The sequence below is a fragment of the Pleurodeles waltl genome, chromosome 2_1 (genome assembly GCF_031143425.1).
Source record: "Pleurodeles waltl isolate 20211129_DDA chromosome 2_1, aPleWal1.hap1.20221129, whole genome shotgun sequence".
In the NCBI taxonomy this organism is placed as follows: domain Eukaryota; kingdom Metazoa; phylum Chordata; class Amphibia; order Caudata; family Salamandridae; genus Pleurodeles; species Pleurodeles waltl.
The window spans coordinates 644,410,472-644,430,744 of NC_090438.1; positions in this window are offsets into that span (position 1 = coordinate 644,410,472).

Below are 20,273 nucleotides of genomic sequence, written 5' to 3' on the forward strand. Positions count from 1 at the left end.
GGATGCTGCCATCTCCTCACATGTCCCAGCGGACGGTGCCTATGAAGGACAACAGCGAGCACAGAGTCAAACAACTCAGAGGTATGTACCCACAGCTTACACAGAACATGAATCATAATCCAAAAAGTGGCCTGTATGTGTGTTGAGTCTAGGCCTAGGTATGTGTGACGCAGTTAAAAATGAAGCCATGTGGGCCCCTAAAATGGCGGCTGCCTGACCTGTAAAGTGGGACAATAGGATGTGAGGTAACTGCGCTGGCGTTGTACACCGTCGCGGTAGGTGGTCGAAGACCACGGCGCAATGCTGCATTGGTTAACATTGGACCCTATGGGTCTCAGGAGCCAATGACGATGTACGCCGGCGGTGACGGTACGCACCGCAGCGGACGTGACTGCCATTTTCTATCTGTTCAATCACTCGATACCTGATCTTCGTCAGGAGAGGACCTACACTGCAAGTGCTGCTGTGACCTCGGTCTGGAAGAGACAATGGCTCGAGTGTCTGGGGAAAGGGCCCCTGCATTCACATCGGAGGAGTTGAAGAAACTCGTGGATGGGGTCCTCCCCCAGAAGACGCTACTCTACGGTCCTCCAGATAAACAGGTAAGTACTCTGGGAGCATGCTGTATGGGCTATGCCTGTGTGGAGAGGGGTGGATGCAAGAAGGAAGGGGGTAGAGTGCGGCGTGCATGAAACGACGGTGAGTGCATGTGCCACATGGCAAGGGTAGGGATGGGGGCCAATAACTGTGACGGTACAGTTGGTAATAAATTTCTCTTCCCCCTGTACAAATCTTGTAGGTCAGCACCCACCAGAAAAAAGATATTTGGCGTGCCATCGCCAAGGATGTCCGGACCCCGGGGGGTCTACCACAGATGGAGCACCCACTGCCAGAAAAGATGGGAGGACATTCACCGCTGGAGCAAGAAGACGGCGGAGGCTCAGCTGGGGATGGCCTCCCAACGCGGGAGGGGTACCCATCGCACCATGACCCCCCTGATGTTCAGGATCCTGGCGGTGGCGTACCCAGAGTTGGATGGGCGCTTGAGGGCATCACAGCTACCACAAGGGGGTGAGTACACTCTCATCCTGCTGATTTAGCGCGCAGTGGAGGTGTCTGGGTGGGGGAGGTGGGCAGTGGGTTTCCCTAGGCCAGGCCGAGTTTAGTAGGCAAGGTCCCTCCATAAGGCAGGCCATATGGCACCCTACCCCACCTCTGTAGAGTGCCAAATACACCTAATCATGCCCCTGTGTCATCCATGTGTGCAGATGTCGTCCATAGCCTAGTAGGCCATTTCACTGGAATTCAACAGTGGAGCCCAAGAGCGCGGCGTAGTGCAGGGGGGTTCTGTGTCTGTCGTGTCCGCCAACGGTAGCAGTAATGCATGCACTCAACATGTCTTTCTTCTGTCGTCCCCCCCTTTTTGTGGTCTCCCTGTTCTTGTGTGCATTAGCATCATCAGGCGGAGGAGCTGTGGCACCGGAGCCCGAGGGAGCTGCATCCCACATGGCCCTGGAGGGCAAAACTACTGACTCGGAGTTCACCAGTGCGACAGAGGGCGAGGGGAGCTCCACGGCGGGGACAGGAGCTGACACCAGCGACACGAACTCCTCCTCTGATGGGAGCTCCCTTGTGGTGGCGGCAACATCTGTGCCCCCTGCATCTACAGGTACAGCCGCCACCCCCCTACCAGCACCGCCCTCCCAGCAGCCCCTCAGCCTTTGCCCCGTGCCCGCTCACCCAGGAGGGTGGGCATCACCTTCGCCCCAGGCACCTCAGGCCCTGCCCCAGTCACCCCTGCTGCCCTCAGTGAGGAGGCCATTGACCTCCTCAGGTCCCTCACTGTTGGGCAGTCTATCATTTTGAATGCCATCCAGGGTGTAGAAAGGCAGTTGCAACAAACAAATGCATTCCCGGAGGGCATTCATTCGGGTCAGGCGGCCCTTCAGCGAGCTTTTCAAACTCTGGCCTCAGCACTGATGGCAGCCATTGTCCCTGGGTCTAGCCTCCCCCCTCCAACTTCCTCCACCCAGACCCAATCCCCTGTACCCCAGCCTATCCCAAGTACACCTTCAGACCAGCATGCACACACGTCAACACACAAGGGAAGCTCACACAGACATAAGCACCACACATCCCACAGGCACTCACGCAAGCATCACACACATACAGACACACCAACATCCACTGCCTCCACTGTGTCTCCCTCCTCCTCGTCTCCCTCCTCCCTTCCAGTTTTGTCTACACTCACACCTGCATGCACTACATCAACAGCCAACACTGCCATCACCAGCACACACACCACCACACCCCGCTCATGTGCAGTCACCACCCCCACTACCATTCACATGTCCCCTGTGTCCTCTCCCAGTGTGTCTGTGACACCCCCTCCCAAGATACACAAACGCAGACACACACCCACCCAACAGCCATCCACCTCACGACAGCCTCCAGCGCATGCACCTTCACCCAAATTCAACAAACGAACACCTCCTACAACCACAACCTCTTCCTCCACTCCCAAACCCCCTCCAGCTACCCGTCCCAGTGTCTCCCAAAAACGTTTCCTGTCCAACCTTGACCTCTATCCCACACCTCCACAACTCCGTCCGTCTCCTAGGTCCCAAACTAGCACATCAGCCACAACATCTCCGGGACCAGTGGTGCCTGTAGTCTCCGGAATCTGGAGTGCACCGGCCATCAGGGCAGCCAGTGTGGCACAGAGCACCAGCACAGACAGTCCCCCACCTGTGAAGCATCAAAGGTTGGCCAGTGCCTGGCAGGAGAGGGGGAAGACTCCAGCCACCAAAGCCAGGGGTCCCGGTGGGAGTGTGGAGTCAGCTGCAACACCTTCCAAGGTGGGGAAGGGACACAAGAAACCAGGAAAGTCTGGGAAGAGCAGCACGGTGGAGGAGACCGCCATCATCCCTGCTGCCCAGGAGGCCACAGCCATCATCCCCGCTGCCCAGGAGGCCACAGACATCATCCCCGCTGCCCACGAGGCCACAGCCATCATCCCCGCTGCCCACGAGGCCACCGTCATCATCCCCGCTGGGCTAGAGAGGACCGCCAGCACAAGCCCCACTGGGCTAGAGAGGACCGCGAGCACAAACCCCGCTGGGCTAGGGAGGACCGCCAGCACAAGCCCCGCTGGGCTAGGGAGGACCGCCGGCACAAGCCCCGCTGGGCCACAGAGAGGACCGCAAGCACAAGTCCCGCTGGGCTAGAGAGGACCGCCCGCCAGCAAGCACAAGTCCCGCTGGGCTAGAGAGGACCGCCCGCCAGCACAAGCCCCGCTGGGCTAGAGAGGACTGCCAGCACAAGCTCCGCTGGGCCAGAGAGGACCGCCAGCATAAGCCCCGCTGGGCCAGAGAGGACCACCAGCAGAAGCCCTGCTGGGCTAGAGAGGACCGCCAGCCCAAGCCCCGCTGGTACAGAGAGGACCGCCAGCAGCTGAGTCACTGCAAAGGAGCCCGCCGCTCCAGGCACCGCTGAACAGGGCACCGCCGCTCCAAGCACCGCTGAACAGGGCACCGCTGCCTCAAGCACCGCTGAACAGGGCACCGCCGCCTCAAGCACCGCTGGCCCATGAGCGCCAAGGGCACTGACGCTACTGAGTCCGTCATGGGCAGGATGAAGCACTCTGGGCACAAAGCCCCCTCCAGAATCAGTGGAGAGATACATCCACTACCTCTGTCCTTAGCAGGATGAAGCACTCTGGGCACAAAACCCCCTCCAGAACCAGTGGAGAGATACATCTACTACCTCTGTCCTTAGCAGGATGAAGCACTCTGCGCACAAAGCCCCCTCTAGAACCAGTGGAGTTGGAGGTGCTCACCTAATAGCCACACACAGTGCCTCTGGAGTTGACCCATCACATAAGGGATGCTGCTATTCCGCAGGATGTAGGCGTCATGCACTGAGCCAGGGAACTTGGCATTCACATGGGAGATGTACTGGTCAGCCAAACATACCATCTGTACATTCATCGAATAATAACTCTTCCAGTTTCTGTACACCTGTTCACTCCTGTGGGGGGGGGACCAAAGCCACATGGGTCCCATCAATGGCACCTATGATGTTGGGGATATGTCCCAGGGCATAGAAATCACCTTTCACTGTAGGCAAATCCTCCACCTGAGGGAAAACGATGTAGCTCCACATGTGTTTCGGCAGGGCAGACAACACTCTGGAAAACACGCTGGAAAACATAGGCTGGGACATCCCTGATGCTATGGCCACTGTTGTTTGAAATGACACACTTGCAAGGAAATGGAGCAATGACAGCACATGCATTTGAGGGGGGATTCATGTGGGATGGCGGATAGCTGACATCAGGTCTGGCTCCAGCTGGGTACACAGTTCCTGGATTGTGGCACGGTCAAGTCTGTAGGTGATGATCACATGTCTTTCCTCCATTGTCGACAGGTCCACCAACAGTTGGTACACCAGAGGATGCTGCCATCTCCTCACATGTCCCAGCGGACAGTGCCTATGAAGGACAACAGCGAGCACAGTGTCAAACAACTCAGAGGTATGTACCCACAGCTTACACAGAACATGAATCATAATCCAAAAAGTGGCCTGTATGTGTGTTAAGTCTAGGCCTAGGTATGTGTGACGCAGTTAAAAATAAAGCCATGTGGGCCCCTGAAATGGCGGCTGCCTGACCTGTAAAGTGGGACAATAGGATGTGAGGTAACTGCGCTGGCGTTGTACACCGTCGCGGTAGGCGGTCGAAGACCGCAGCGCAATGCTGCATTCGTTAACATTGGACCCTATGGGTCCCAGGAGCCAATGACGATGTACGCCGGCAGTGACGGTACGCACTGCGGTGGACGTGACTGCCATTTTCTATCTGTTCAATCACTCGATACCTGATCTTTGACAGGAGAGGACCTACACTGCAAGTGCTGCTGTGACCTCGGTCTGGAAGAGACAATGGCTCGAGTGTCTGGTGAAAGGGCCCCTGCCTTCACATCGGAGGAGTTGGAGAAACTCGTGGATGGGGTCCTCCCCCAGTAGACGCTACTCTACTGTCCTCCAGATAAACAGGTAAGTACTCTAGGAGCATGCTGTATGGGCTATGCCTGTGTGGAGAGGGGTGGATGTAAGAAGGAATGGGGTAGAGTGCGGCGTGCATGAAACGACGGTTAGTGCATGTGCCACATGGCAAGGGTAGGGATGGGGGCCAATAACTGTGACGGTACAGTTGGTAATAAGTTTCTCTTCCCCCTGTACAAATCATGTAGGTCAGCACTCACCAGAAAAAATATATTTGGCGTGAAATCGCCAAGGATGTCTGGGCCCTGGGGGTCGACCACAGACGGAGCACCCACTGCCGGAAAAGATGGGAGGACATTCACCGCTGGAGCAAGAAGACGGCGGAGGCTCAGCTGGGGATGGCCTCCCAACGCGGGAGGGGTACCCGTCGCACCATGACCCCCCTGATGTTCAGGATCCTGGCGGTGGCGTACCCAGAGTTGGATGGGCGCTTGAGGGCATCACATCAACCACAAGGGGGTGAGTACACTCTCATCCTGCTGATTTAGCGTGCAGTGGAGGTGTCCGGGTGGGGAAGGTGGGCTGTGGTTTCCCTAAGCCAGGCCGAGTTTAGTAGGCAAGGTCCCTCCGTAAGGCAGGCCATATGGCACCCTACCCCACCTCTGTAGAGTGCCAAGTACACCTAATCATGCCCCTGTGTCATCCATGTGTGCAGATGTCGTCCATAGCCTAGTAGGCCATTTCACTGGAATTCAACAGTGGAGCCCAAGAGCGCGGCGTAGAGCAGGGGGCATCTGTGTCTGTTGTGTCCGCCAACGGTAGCAGTAATGCATGCACTCAACATGTCTTTCTTCTGTCGTCCCCCCCTTTTTGTGGTCTCCCTGTTCTTGTGTGCATTAGCATCATCAGGCGGAGGAGCTGTGGCACCGGAGCCCGAGGGAGCTGCATCCCACATGGCCCTGGAGGGCAAAACTACGAACTCAGAGTTCACCAGTGGGATGGAGGGTGAGGGGAGCTCCACGGCGTGGACAGGAGCTGACACCAGCGACACAGACTCCTCCTCTGATGGGAGCTCCCTTGTGGTGGCGGCAACATCTGTGCCCCCTGCATCTACAGGTACAGCCGCCACCCCCCTACCAGCACCGTCCTCCCAGCAGCCCCTCAGCCTTTGCCCCGTGCCCGCTCACCCAGGAGGGTGGGCATCACCTTCGCCCCAGGCACCTCAGGCCCTGCCCCAGTCACCCCTGCTGCCCTCAGTGAGGAGGTCATTGACCTACTCAGGTCCCTCACTGTTGGGCAGTCTATCATTTTGAATGCCATCCAGGGTGTAGAAAGGAAGTTGCAACAAACAAATGCATTCCCGGAGGGCATTCATTCGGGTCAAGCGGCCCTTCAGCGAGCTTTTCAGACTCTGGCCTCAGCACTGATGGCAGCCATTGTCCCTGGGTCTAGCCTCCCCCCTCCAACTTCCTCCACCCAGACCCAATCCCCTGTTCCCCAGCCTATCCCAAGCACACCTTCAGACCAGCATGCACACACGTCAACACACAAGGGAAGCTCACGCAGACATAAGTACCACACATCCCACAGGCACTCACGCAAGCATCACACACATGCAGACACACCAACATCCACTGCCTCCACTGTGTCTCCCTCCTCCTCGTCTCCCTCCTCCCTCCCAGTTTTGTCTACACTCACACCTGCATGCACTACATCAACAGCCACTACTGCCATCACCAGCACACACACCACCACACCCCGCTCATGTGCAGTCACCACCCCCACTACCATTCACATGTCCCCTGTGTCCTCTCCCAGTGTGTCTGTGACGCCCCTTCCCAAGATACACAAACGCAGACACACACCCACCCAACAGCCATCCACCTCACGACAGCCTCCAGCGCATGCACCTTCACCCAAATTCAACAAACGAACACCTCCTACAACCACAACCTCTTCCTCCACTCCAAAACCCCCTCCAGCTACCCGTCCCAGTGTCTCCCCAAAACTTTTCCTGTCCAACCTTGACCTCTATCCCACACCTCCACAACTCCGTCCGTCTCCTAGGTCCCGAACTAGCACCTCAGCCACAACATCTCTGGGACCAGTGGTGCCTGTAGTCTCCGGAATCTGGAGTGCACCGGCCATCAGGGCAGCCAGTGTGGCACAGAGCCACAGCACAGACAGTCCCCCACCTGTGAAGCATCAAAGGTTGGCCAGTGCCTGGCAGGAGAGGGGGAAGACTCCAGCCACCAAAGCCAGGGGTCCCGGTGGGAGTGTGGAGTCAGCTGCAACACCTTCCAAGGTGGGGAAGGGACACAAGAAACCAGGAAAGTCTGGGAAGAGCAGCACGGTGGAGGAGACCGCCATCATCCCAGCTGCCCAGGAGGCCACAGCCATCATCCCCGCTGCCCAGGAGGCCACAGACATCATCCCCGCTGCCCACGAGGCCACAGCCATCATCCCCGCTGCCCAGGAGGCCACCGCCATCATCCCCGCTGGGCTAGAGAGGACCGCCAGCACAAGCCCCGCTGGGCTAGAGAGGACCGCCAGCACAAGCCCCGCTGGGCTAGGGAGGACCGCCAGCACAAGCCCCGCTGGGCTAGGGAGGACCGCCGGCACAAGCCACGCTGGGCCAAAGAGAGGACCGCAAGCACAAGTCCTGCTGGGCTAGAGAGGACCGCCCGCCAGCACAAGCCCCACTGGGCTAGAGAGGACCGCCAGCACAAGCCCCGCTGGGCCAGAGAGGACCGCCAGCACAAGCCCGCTGGGCAAGAGAGGACTGCCAGCACAAGCCCCGCTGGGCCAGAGAGGACCGCCAGCACAAGCCCCGCTGGGCCAGAGAGGACCACCAGCAGAAGCCCCGCTGGGCTAGAGAGGACCGCCAGCACAAGCCCCGCTGGGACAGAGAGGACCGCCAGCAGCTGAGTCACTGCAAAGGAGCCCCCTGCTCCAGGCACCGCTGAACAGGGCACCGCCGCTCCAAGCACCGCTGAACAGGGCACCTCCGCCTCAAGCACCGCTGAACAGGGCAACCCCCGTTTCAAGCACCGCTGAACAGGGCACCGAAGCCTCAAGCACCGCTGAATAGGGCACCGCCACCTCAAGCACCGCTGAACAGGGCACCGCCGCCTCAAGCACCGCTGGCCCATGAGCGCCAAGGGCACTGATGCTACTGAGTCCGTCATGGGCAGGATGAAGCACTCTGGGCACAAAGCCCCCTCCAGAATCAGTGGAGAGATACATCCACTACCTCTGTCCTTAGCAGGATGAAGCACTCTGGGCACAAAGCCCCCTCCAGAACGAGTGGAGAGATACATCCACTACCTCTGTCCTTAGCAGGATGAAGTACTCTGGGCACAAAGCCCCCTCTAGAACCAGTGGAGTTGGAGGTGCTCACCTAATAGCCACACACAGTGCCTCTGGAGTTGACCCATCACATAAGGGATGCTGCTATTCCGCAGGATCTAGGCGCCATGCACTGAGCCAGGGAACTTGGCATTCACATGGGAGATGTACTGGTCAGCCAAACATACCATCTGTACATTCATCGAATAATAACTCTTCCAGTTTCTGTACACCTGTTCACTCCTGTGTGGGGGGGGGGACCAAAGCCACATGGGTCCCATCAATGGCACCTATGATGTTGGGGATATGTCCCAGGGCATAGAAATCACCTTTCACTGTAGGCAAATCCTCCACCTGAGGGAAAACGATGTAGCTCCGCATGTGTTTCGTCAGGGCAGACAACACTCTGGAAAACACACTGGAAAACATAGGCTGGGACTTCCCTGATGCTATGGCCACTGTTGTTTGAAATGACCCACTTGCAAGGAAATGGAGCAATGACAGCACATGCATCTGAGGGGGGATTCATGTGGGATGGCGGATAGCTGACATCAGGTCTGGCTCCAGCTGGGTACACAGTTCCTAGATTGTGGCACAGTCAAGTCTGTAGGTGATGATCACATGTCTTTCCTCCATTGTCGACAGGTCTACCAACAGTTGGTTCACCAGAGGATGCTGCCATCTCCTCACATGTCCCAGCGGACGGTGCCTATGAAGGACAACAGAGAGCACAGAGTCAAACAACTCAGAGGTTTGTACCCACAACTTACACAGAACATGAATCATAATCCAAAAAGTGGCCTGTATGTGTGTTAAGTCTAGGCCTAGGTATGTGTGACGCAGTTAAAAATAAAGCTCTGTGGGCCCCTGAAATGGCGGCTGCCTGACCTGTAAAGTGGGACAATAGGATGTGAGGTAACTTCGCTGGCGTTGTACACCGTTGCGGTAGGCGGTTGAAGACCGCAGCGCAATGCTGCATTCGTTAACATTGGACCCTATGGGTCCCAGGAGCCAATGACGATGTACGCCGGCAGTGACGGTACGCACCGCGGTGGACGTGACCGCCATTTTCTATCTGTTCAATCACTCGATACATGATCTTCGACAGGAGAGGACCTACACTGCAAATGCTGCTGTGACCTCGGTCTGGAAGAGACGATGGCTCGAGTGTCTGGGGAAAGGGCCCCTGTCTTCACATCGGAGGAGTTGGAGAAACTCGTGGATTGGGTCCTCCCCCAGTAGACGCTACTCTACTATCCTCCAGATAAACAGGTAAGTACTCTGGGAGCATGCTGTATGGGCTATGCCTGTGTGGAGAGGGGTGGATGTAAGAAGGAATGAGGTAGAGTGCTGCGTGCATGAAACGACGGTTAGTGCATGTGCCACATGGCAAGGGTAGGGATGGGGGCCAATAACTGTGACGGTACAGTTGGTAATAAGTTTCTCTTCCCCCTGTACAAATCATGTAGGTCAGCGCTCACCAGAAAAAATATATTTGGCGAGCCATCGCCAAGGACGTCCGGGCCCTGGGGGTCTACCACAGACGGAGCACCCACTGCCGGAAAAGATGGGAGGACATTCACCGCTGGAGCAAGAAGACGGCGGAGGCTCAGCTGGGGATGGCCTCCCAACGCGGGAGGGGTACCCGTCGCACCATGACCCCCCTGATGTTCAGGATCCTGGCGGTGGCGTACCCAGAGTTGGATAGGCGCTTGAGGGCATCACAGCAACCACAAGGGGGTGAGTACACTCTCATCCTGCTGATTTTGTGCGCAGTGGAGGTGTCTGGGTGGGGGAGGTGGGCTGTGGGTTTCCCTAGGCCAGGGCGAGTTTAGTAGGCAAGGTCCCTCTGTAAGGCAGGCCATGTGGCACCCCACCCCACCTCCGTAGAGTGCCAAGTACACCTAATCATGCCCCTGTGTCATCCATGTGTGCAGATGTCGTCCATAGTCTAGTAGGCCATTTCACTGGAATTCAACAGTGGAGCCCAAGAGCGCGGCATAGTGCAGGGGGCATCTGTGTCTGTCGTGTCCGCCAACGGTAGCAGTAATGCATGCACTCAACATGTCTTTCTTCTGTCGTCCCCCCCTTTCTGTGGTCTCCCTGTTCTTGTGTGCATTAGCATCATCAGGCGGACGAGCTGTGGCACCGGAGCCCGAGGAAGGTGCATCCCACATGGCCCTGGAGGGCAAAACTACGGACTCGGAGTTCACTAGTGGGACGGAGGGCGAGGGGAGCTCCACGGCGGGGACAGGAGCTGACACCAGCGACACGGACTCCTCCTCTGATGGGAGCTCCCTTGTGGTGGCGGCAACATCTGTGCCCCCTGCATCTACAGGTACAGCCACCACCCCCCTACCAGCACTGCCCTCCCAGCAGCCCCTCAGCCTTTGCCCCGTGCCCGCTCACCCAGGAGGGTTGGCATCACCTTTGCCCCAGGCACCTCAGGCCCTGCCCCAGTCACCCCTGCTGCCCTCAGTGAGGAAGCCATTGACCTCCTCAGGTCCCTCACTGTTGGGCAGTCTATCATTTTGAATGCCATCCAGGGTGTAGAAAGGAAGTTGCAACAAACAAATGCATTCCCGGAGGGCATTCATTCGGGTCAGGCGGCCCTTCAGCGAGCTTTTCAGACTCTGGCCTCAGCACTGATGGCAGCCATTGTCCCTGTGTCTAGCCTCCCCCCTCCAACTTCCTCCACCCAGACCCAATCCCCTGTACCGCAGCCTATCGCAAGCACACCTTCAGACCAGCATGCACACACGTCAACACACAAGGGAAGCTCACGCAGACATAAGCACCACACATCCCACAGGCACTCACGCAAGCATCACACACATGCAGACACACCAACATCCACTGCCTCCACTGTGTCTCCCTCCTCTTCGTCTCCCTCCTCCCTCCCAGTCTTGTCTACACTCACACCTGCATGCACCACATCAACAGCCACTACTGCCATCACCAGCACACACACCACCACACCCGCTCACGTGCAGTCACCAACCCCACTACCATTCACACGTCCCCTGTGTCCTCTCCCAGTGTGTCTGTGACGCCCCCTCCCAAGATACACAAACGCAGACACACACCCACCCAACAGCCATGTGTAGGAAAGTACCATCTTGCCTGGCATGTTACCCCCATTTTTCACTGTATATATGTTGTTTTAGTTGTATGTGTCACTGGGACCCTGTTCACCAGGGCCCCAGTGCTCATAAGTGTGCCTGAATGTGTTACCTGTGTAGTGACTAACTGTCTCACTAAGGCTCTGCTAATCAGAACCTCAGTGGTTATGCTCTCTCATTTCTTTCAAATTGTCACTAACAGGCTAGTGACCAATTTTACCAATTTACATTGGCTTACTGGAACACCCTTATACTTCCCTAGTATATGGTACTGAGGTACCCAGGGTATTGGGGTTCCAGGAGATCCCTATGGGCTGCAGCATTTCTTTTGCCACCAATAGGGAGCTCTGACAATTCTTACACAGGCCTGCCACTTCAGCCTGAGTGAAATAACGTCCACGTTATTTCAGAGCCATTTTACACTGCACTTAAGTAACTTATAAGTCACCTACATGTCTAACCTTTACCTGGTAAAGGTTAGGTGCAAAGTTACTTAGTGTGAGGGCACCCTGGCACTAGCCAAGGTGCCCCCACATTGTTCAGGGCCAACTCCCCGGACTTTGTGAGTGCGGGGACACCATTACACGCGTGGACTACATATAGGTCACTACCTATATGTAGCTTCACCATGGTAACTCCGAATATGGCCATGTAACATGTCTATGATCATGGAATTGCCCCCTCTATGCCATCCTGGCATAATTGGCACAATCCCATGATCCCAGTGGTCTGTAGCACAGACCCTGGTACTGCCAAACTGCCTTTCCTGGGGTTTCACTGCAGCTGCTGCTGCTGCCAACCCCTCAGACAGGCATCTGCCCTCCTGGGGTCCAGCCAGGCCTGGCCCAGGATGGCAGAACAAAGAACTTCCTCTGAGAGAGGGTGTTACACCCTCTCCCTTTGGAAAATGGTGTGAAGGCAGGGGAGGAGTAGCCTCCCCCAGCCTCTGGAAATGCTTTCTTGGGCACAGATGTGCCCAATTCTGCATAAGCCAGTCTACACCGGTTCAGGGGACCCCTTAGCCCTGCTCTGGCGCGAAACTGGACAAAGGAAAGGGGAGTGACCACTCCCCTGACCTGCACCTCCCCTGGGAGGTGTCCAGAGCTCCTCCAGTGTGCTCCAGACCTCTGCCATCTTGGAAACAGAGGTGCTGCTGGCACACTGGACTGCTCTGAGTGGCCAGTGCCACCAGGTGATGTCAGAGACTCCTTCTGATAGGCTCCTTCAGGTGTTGCTAGCCTATCCTCTCTCCTAGGTAGCCAAACCCTCTTTTCTGGCTATTTAGGGTCTCTGTCTCTGGGGAAACTTTAGATAACGAATGCAAGAGCTCATCCGAGTTCCTCTGCATCTCTCTCTTCACCTTCTGCCAAGGAATCGACTGCTGACCGCGCTGGAAGCCTGCAAACCTGCAACATAGTAGCAAAGACGACTACTGCAACTCTGTAACGCTGATCCTGCCGCCTTCTCGACTGTTTTCCTGGTGGTGCATGCTGTGGGGGTAGTCTGCCTCCTCTCTGCTCTAGAAGCTCTGAAGAAATCTCCTGTGGGTCGACGGAATCTTCCCCCTGCAACCGCAGGCACCAAAAAGCTGCATTACCGGTCCCTTGGGTCTCTTCTCAGCACGACGAGTGAAGTCCCTCGAATCCAGCAACTCTGTCCAAGTGACTCCCACAGTCCAGTGACTCTTCAGTCCAAGTTTGGTGGAGGTAAGTCCTTGCCTCACCTCGCTAGACTGCATTGCTGGGAACCGCGACTTTTGCAGCTACTCCGGCCTCCGTGCACTTCTGGCGGAAATCCTTTGTGCACAGTCCAGCCTGGGTCCACGGCACTCTAACCTGCATTGCACGACCTCCTAAGTTGTTCTCCGGCGACGTGGGACTTCTTTGTGCGACTTCGGGTGAGCACTGTTTCACGCATCCTCGTAGTGCCTGTTTCTGGCACTTCTCCGGGTGCTACCTGCTGCTATGAGGGCTCTTTGTCTTGCTCGACATCCCCTCTACCTCCTGGTCCAATTTGCGACCTCCTGGTCCCTCCTGGGCCACAGCAGCGTCCAAAAACGCTAACTGCACGATTTGCAGCTAGCAAGGCTTGTTGGCGTTCTTTCGGCGGGAAAATACTTCTGCACAACTCTCCACGGCGAGTGGGATCCGTCCACCAAAGGGGAAGTCTCTAGCCCTTTTTGTTCCTGCAGAAACCTCAGCTTCTTCTGTCCAGTAGAAGCTTCTTTGCATCCACAGCTGGCATTTCCTGGGCATATGCCCATCTCCGACTTGCTTGTGACTTTTGGACTTGGTCCCCTTGTTCCACAGGTACCCTAGATTGGAAATCCATTGTTGTTGCATTGTTGGTTTGTGTCTTTCCTGCATTATTCCTCTAACACAACTTCTTTATCCTTAGGGGAACTTTAGTGCACTTTGCACTCACTTTTCAGGGTCTTGGGGAGGGTTATTTTTCTAACTCTCACTATTTTCTAATAGTCCCAGCGACCCTCTACAAGGTCACATAGGTTTGGGGTCCATTCGTGGTTCGCATTCCACTTTTGGAGTATATGGTTTGTGTTGCCCCTATCCCTATGTGTCCCCATTGCATCCTATTGTAACTATACATTGTTTGCACTGTTTTCTAAGACTATACTGCATATTTTTGCTATTGCGTATATATATCTCGTGTATATTTCCTATCCTCTCACTGAGGGTACACTCTAAGATACTTTGGCATATTGTCATAAAAATAAAGTACCTTTATTTTTAGTATAACTGTGTATTGTGTTTTCTTATGATATTGTGCATATGACACTAAGTGGTACTGTAGTAGCTTCACACGTCTCCTAGTTCAGCCTAAGCTGCTCTGCTAAGCTACCATTATCTATCAGCCTAAGCTGCTAGACACCCTATACACTAATAAGGGATAACTGGGCCTGGTGCAAGGTGGAAGTACCCCTTGGTACTCACTACAAGCCAGTCCAGCCTCCTACATTGGTTGTGCAGCGGTGGGATAAGTGCTTTGAGACTACTTACCACTCATGTCATTGTACTTTTCATAAGAGAAAAATATACAAAACAAGTTCAGTGTATATACACATAGCCAAAAAGTTTTGCATTTCCTCTTTTCACTCTTTTCTAAGTGCTGAAAAGTACTTCTAAACTTTCTAAAAAGTTCTAAAAAGTTTTACAAGTTTTTTTCTCTGTCTTTCTAAAAGCTCTGACAAACTTTTTATCTTTTACTATCACTTTAACTCTCTCTAAAAATGTCTGGCACAGGCCAAAATGTTGATCTGTCCAAACGTGCATATGATCACCTTAGCTGGAAAGGAGCAAGGAGTCTCTGCATAGAGAGAGGTTTGAGTGTAGGGAAGAATCCTTCCTTGGAATTGTTACTTAACATGCTTAGAGAACAAGATAAGGCTAAAAGTGCCCCATCTGTTGAAAAAGTAGCTAATGGTTCCCAATCTGATCCAGGGACTCCCCCAGGTAAAGGTTCAGGAAAGAAACTTCTTAGCCTTCCCATTTCAAGACAGTCTAGCATAGGTGGTACTGAGGTGGAGTCACATCATACAGATGATGTGCTCTCACATTACACTGTCAGCCAAGCTGTTAGGGTGCCCTCTGTAAGGGACAGGTCTCCTTCTGTTCATTCCCATCATACCTCTGTATCTAGAAATGTCCCTCCCACCAACCCTGATGACAGATTGTTAGAAAGGGAACTCGATAAGTTGAGGGTGGAACAAACCAGACTGAAGCTTAAAAAGCAAAAGCTGGATTTGGATAGACAGTCTTTAGAATTAGAGAAGGAAAGACAGAAGTTGGGTTTAGAAACCCATGGTGGCAGCAGCAGTATTCCCCATAGTCATCCTGCAAAAGAGCATGATTCCAGGAATCTGCACAAGATAGTTCCCCCTTATAAGGAGGGGGATGACATTAACAAGTGGTTTGCTGCACTTGAGAGGGCCTGTGTTGTACAGGATGTCCCTCAAAGGCAGTGGGCTGCTATCCTATGGCTATCATTTAGTGGAAAAGGTAGGGATAGGCTCCTTACTGTGAAAGAAAGTGATGCCAATAATTTTACAGTTCTTAAGAATGCACTCCTGGATGGTTATGGCTTAACCACTGAACAGTACAGGATAAAGTTCAGAGAGACCAAAAAGGAGTCTTCACAAGACTGGGTTGATTTCATTGACCATTCAGTGAAGGCCTTGGAGGGGTGGTTACATGGCAGTAAAGTTACTGATTATGACAGCCTGTATAACTTGATCCTGAGAGAGCATATTCTTAATAATTGTGTGTCTGATTTGTTGCACAAGTACTTGGTGGACTCTGATCTGACCTCTCCCCAAGAATTGGGAAAGAAGGCAGACAAATGGGTCAGAACAAGGGTGAACAGAAAAGTTCATACAGGGGGTGACAAAGATGGCAACAAAAAGAAGGATGGTAAGTCTTCTGACAAGGGTGGGGACAAATCTAAAAATGAGTCTTCATCAGGCCCACAAAAACACTCTGGCTGGGGTGGTAGGTCCAAATCCTCCTTTAATCAAAACAAAGAAAAGAAACCATGGTGCTATTTATGTAAAGTAAAAGGCCATTGGACAACAGATCCCAGTTGTCCAAAGAAAAGCACCAAGCCTCCTACCACTACAACCCCTACTGCTACCCCTAGTGTCCCTACTAATAGCAGTGGTGGTGGGAGCAAACCTACTAATAGCCAATCCAAGGGAGTAGCTGGGCTCACTATTGGTAACTTAGTTGGGGTTGGCCTTGTTAGGGAGGCCACAGAGGCTGTGTTAGTCTCTGAGGGGGCTATTGATTTAGCCACCTTAGTTGCTTGTCCCCTTAATATGGATAAGTACAAGCAGCTACCCCTAATAAATGGTGTTGAGGTTCAGGCCTACAGGGACACTGGTGCCAGTGTGACTATGGTCATAGAGAAACTGGTCCACCCTGAACAACACCTACTTGGTCACCAGTACCAAGTAACCGATGCTCACAACAACACACTTAGCCACCCCATGGCTGTTGTAAATCTCAACTGGGGGGGGGGGGTTACTGGTCCAAAGAAAGTTGTGGTAGCCACAGATTTACCTGTAGACTGTCTACTAGGAAATGATTTGGAGACATCAGCTTGGTCAGAGGTGGAGTTGGAGGCCCATGCAGCAATGCTGGGCATCCCAGGGTATATTTTTGCTTTAACCAGGGCTCAGGTCAAAAAGCAAAAAGGACAGGGAAGCTTGGATCCTGGAACAATGGACCAAGTGCTCCCTAAACCTAGGGGTAGTAGAAGCAAACCACTTCCTACTATCCCTCCCTCTAAAGTGGATTATACTTCTGAGGAAGAAGAATTTCCACCCTGTGCAGAACCTACACCAGAGGAGCTGGAAGCAGACACTGCTGAGCTTTTGGGTGAAGGGGGGCCTGCCAGGGAGGAGCTGAGTGTGGCACAGCAAACCTGTCCCACATTAGAGGGTCTAAGACAGCAAGCTGTCAAACAGGCTAATGGGGATGTCAGTGACTCTCACAGAGTTTACTGGGAGGACAACCTCTTGTACACTGAGGCAAGGGATCCTAAACCTGGAACTGCCAGGAGATTAGTGATTCCTCAGGAGTACAGAAAGTTCCTCCTAACTCTTGCACACGACATTCCCCTAGCTGGGCATCTGGGACAAATGAAAACTTGGGACAGACTTGTTCCCCTGTTTCATTGGCCTAGAATGTCTGAGGACACAAAAGATTTTTGTAAGTCCTGTGAAACCTGTCAAGCCAGTGGCAAGACAGGTGGCACTCCAAAGGCACCCCTTATCCCACTGCCTGTGGTTGGGGTTCCCTTTGAAAGGGTAGGGGTTGACATAGTTGGCCCCCTTGACCCTCCTACTGCTTCAGACAATAGGTTTATCTTGGTGGTAGTGGACCATGCCACAAGATATCCTGAAGCAATTCCTTTAAGGACCACTACAGCTCCTGCAGTGGCAAAGGCCCTCCTGGGAATATTTTCCAGGGTGGGCTTCCCAAAGGAAGTAGTATCAGATAGGGGAAGCAATTTCATGTCTGCATACTTAAAGGCCATGTGGAAGGAGTGTGGTGTAACTTACAAGTTCACTACACTCTATCATCCACAAACAAATGGACTGGTGGAGAGATTTAACAAAACTCTCAAAGGCATGATTATGGGTCTCCCTGAAAAACTCCGCAGGAGATGGGATATCCTGTTACCATGCCTCCTTTTTGCCTACAGGGAGGTACCCCAGAAAGGAGTGGGCTTCAGCCCCTTTGAACTTCTTTTTGGACACCCTGTTAGGGGTCCACTCACACTTGTAAAGGAGGGTTGGGAACAACCTTTAAAAGCTCCTAAGCAGGATATTGTGGATTATGTACTTGGCCTCAGATCAAGGATGGCTGAGTATATGAAAAAGGCCAGTAAAAACCTTCAGGCCAGCCAAGAGCTCCAGAAGCAATGGCATGATCAGAAGGCTGTTTTGGTTCAGTACAAACCAGGGCAGAAAGTGTGGGTCTTGGAGCCTGTGGCCCCAAGAGCACTCCAAGATAAATGGAGTGGACCTCACACAATTGTTGAGAAAAAGGGTGAAGTCACCTATTTACTTGACTTAGGCACTACAAGGAGTCCCCTTAGGGTACTCCATGTAAACCGCCTGAAACCCTACTATGACAGGGCTGATCTCACCCTGCTCATGGCAACTGATGAGGGACAGGAAGAAGACAGTGATCCACTACCTGATCTCTTCTCTTCCACAGAACAAGATGCTCTGGTGGAAGGTGTAGTTTTGGCTGATTGTCTTACTGCTGAGCAGAAAGACCATTGCATAAATCTCCTAGATCAATTCTCTGAACTCTTCTCTACTGTGCCAGGTACCACTTCTTGGTGTGAGCACACTATAGATACTGGAGACAAAAGTAAGATCTATAGGCAGCCTGACCATGTCAGGGACTGCATAAAGCAAGAGGTGCAGAAAATGTTAGAACTAGGAGTGGTTGAGCACTCTGAAAGTCCATGGGCTTCTCCTGTGGTACTTGTACCAAAACCCCCTTCCAAAGATGGAAAGAAGGAAATGCGGTTTTGTGTAGACTATAGAGGTCTCAACCTGGTAACCAAAACTGATGCTCACCCTATACCCAGGGCAGATGAGCTCATAGATACACTGGCATCTGCCAAGTATCTAAGCACTTTTGATTTGACTGCAGGGTATTGGCAGATCAAATTGTCAGAAGATGCTAAACCTAAAACTGCATTTTCAACCATTGGAGGCCATTACCAGTTTACTGTAATGCCTTTTGGTTTGAAAAATGCACCTGCCACTTTTCAGAGGTTGGTGAATACAGTCCTGCAAGGGCTGGAAGCTTTCAGTGCAGCATATTTGGACGATATAGCTGTCTTTAGCTCCAGCTGGGATGATCACCTGGTCCACCTATGAAAAGTTTTGGAGGCCCTGCAAAAGGCAGGCCTCACTATCAAGGCTTCAAAGTGCCAGATAGGGCAGGGTAAGGTGGTTTATCTGGGACACCTTGTTGGTGGGGAACAGATTGCACCACTTCAGGGGAAAATCCAAACAATTATTGATTGGGTTCCCCCTACCACTCAGACTCAGGTGAGAGCCTTCCTAGGCCTCACTGGGTATTACAGGAGGTTCATTAAGAACTATGGCTCCATTGCAGCCCCTCTTAATGACCTCACATCCAAGAAAATGCCTAAAAAGGTATTATGGACAGCAAACTGTCAGAAAGCTTTTGAGGAGCTGAAGCAGGCCATGTGCTCTGCACCTGTCCTGAAAAGCCCTTGTTACTCTAAAAAATTCTATGTCCAGACTGATGCATCTGAATTAGGAGTAGGGGCAGTCCTATCACAACTTAATTCTGAGGGCCAGGATCAACCTGTTGCTTTTATTAGTAGGAGGTTGACCCCTAGAGAAAAGTGTTGGTCTGCCATAGAGAGGGAGGCCTTTGCTGTGGTCTGGGTTCTGAAGAAGTTGAGGCCATACCTGTTTGGCACTCACTTCTTTGTTCAGACAGACCACAAACCTCTACTTTGGCTAAAACAAATGAAAGGTGAAAATCCTAAATTATTGAGGTGGTCCATATCCCTACAGGGAATGGACTATACAGTGGAACATAGACCTGGGAGTAGCCACTCCAATTCAGATGGACTCTCCAGATATTTCCACTTAGACAATGAAGACTCATCAGGTCATGGCTACTCTTATTGTCCTTCGTTTGGGGGGGGGGTGTAGGAAAGTACCATCTTGCCTGGCATGTTACCCCCATTTTTCACTGTATATATGTTGTTTTAAATGTATGTGTCACTGGGACCCTGTTCACCAGGGCCCCAGTGCTCATAAGTGTGCCTGAATGTGTTACCTGTGTAGTGACTAACTGTCTCACTGAGGCTCTGCTAATCAGAACCTCAGTGGTTATGCTCTCTCATTTCTTTCAAATTGTCACTAACAGGCTAGTGACCAATTTTACCAATTTACATTGGCTTACTGGAACACCCTTATAATTCCCTAGTATATGGTACTGAGGTACCCAGGGTATTGGGGTTCCAGGAGATCCCTATGGGCTGCAGCATTTCTTTTGCCACCCATAGGGAGCTCTGACAATTCTTACACAGGCCTGCCACTGCAGCCTGAGTGAAATAACGTCCACGTTATTTCACAGCCATTTTACACTGCACTTAAGTAACTTATAAGTCACCTATATGTCTAACCTTTACCTGGTAAAGGTTAGGTGCAAAGTTACTTAGTGTGAGGGTACCCTGGCACCAGCCAAGGTGCCCCCACATTGTTCAGGGCCAATTCCC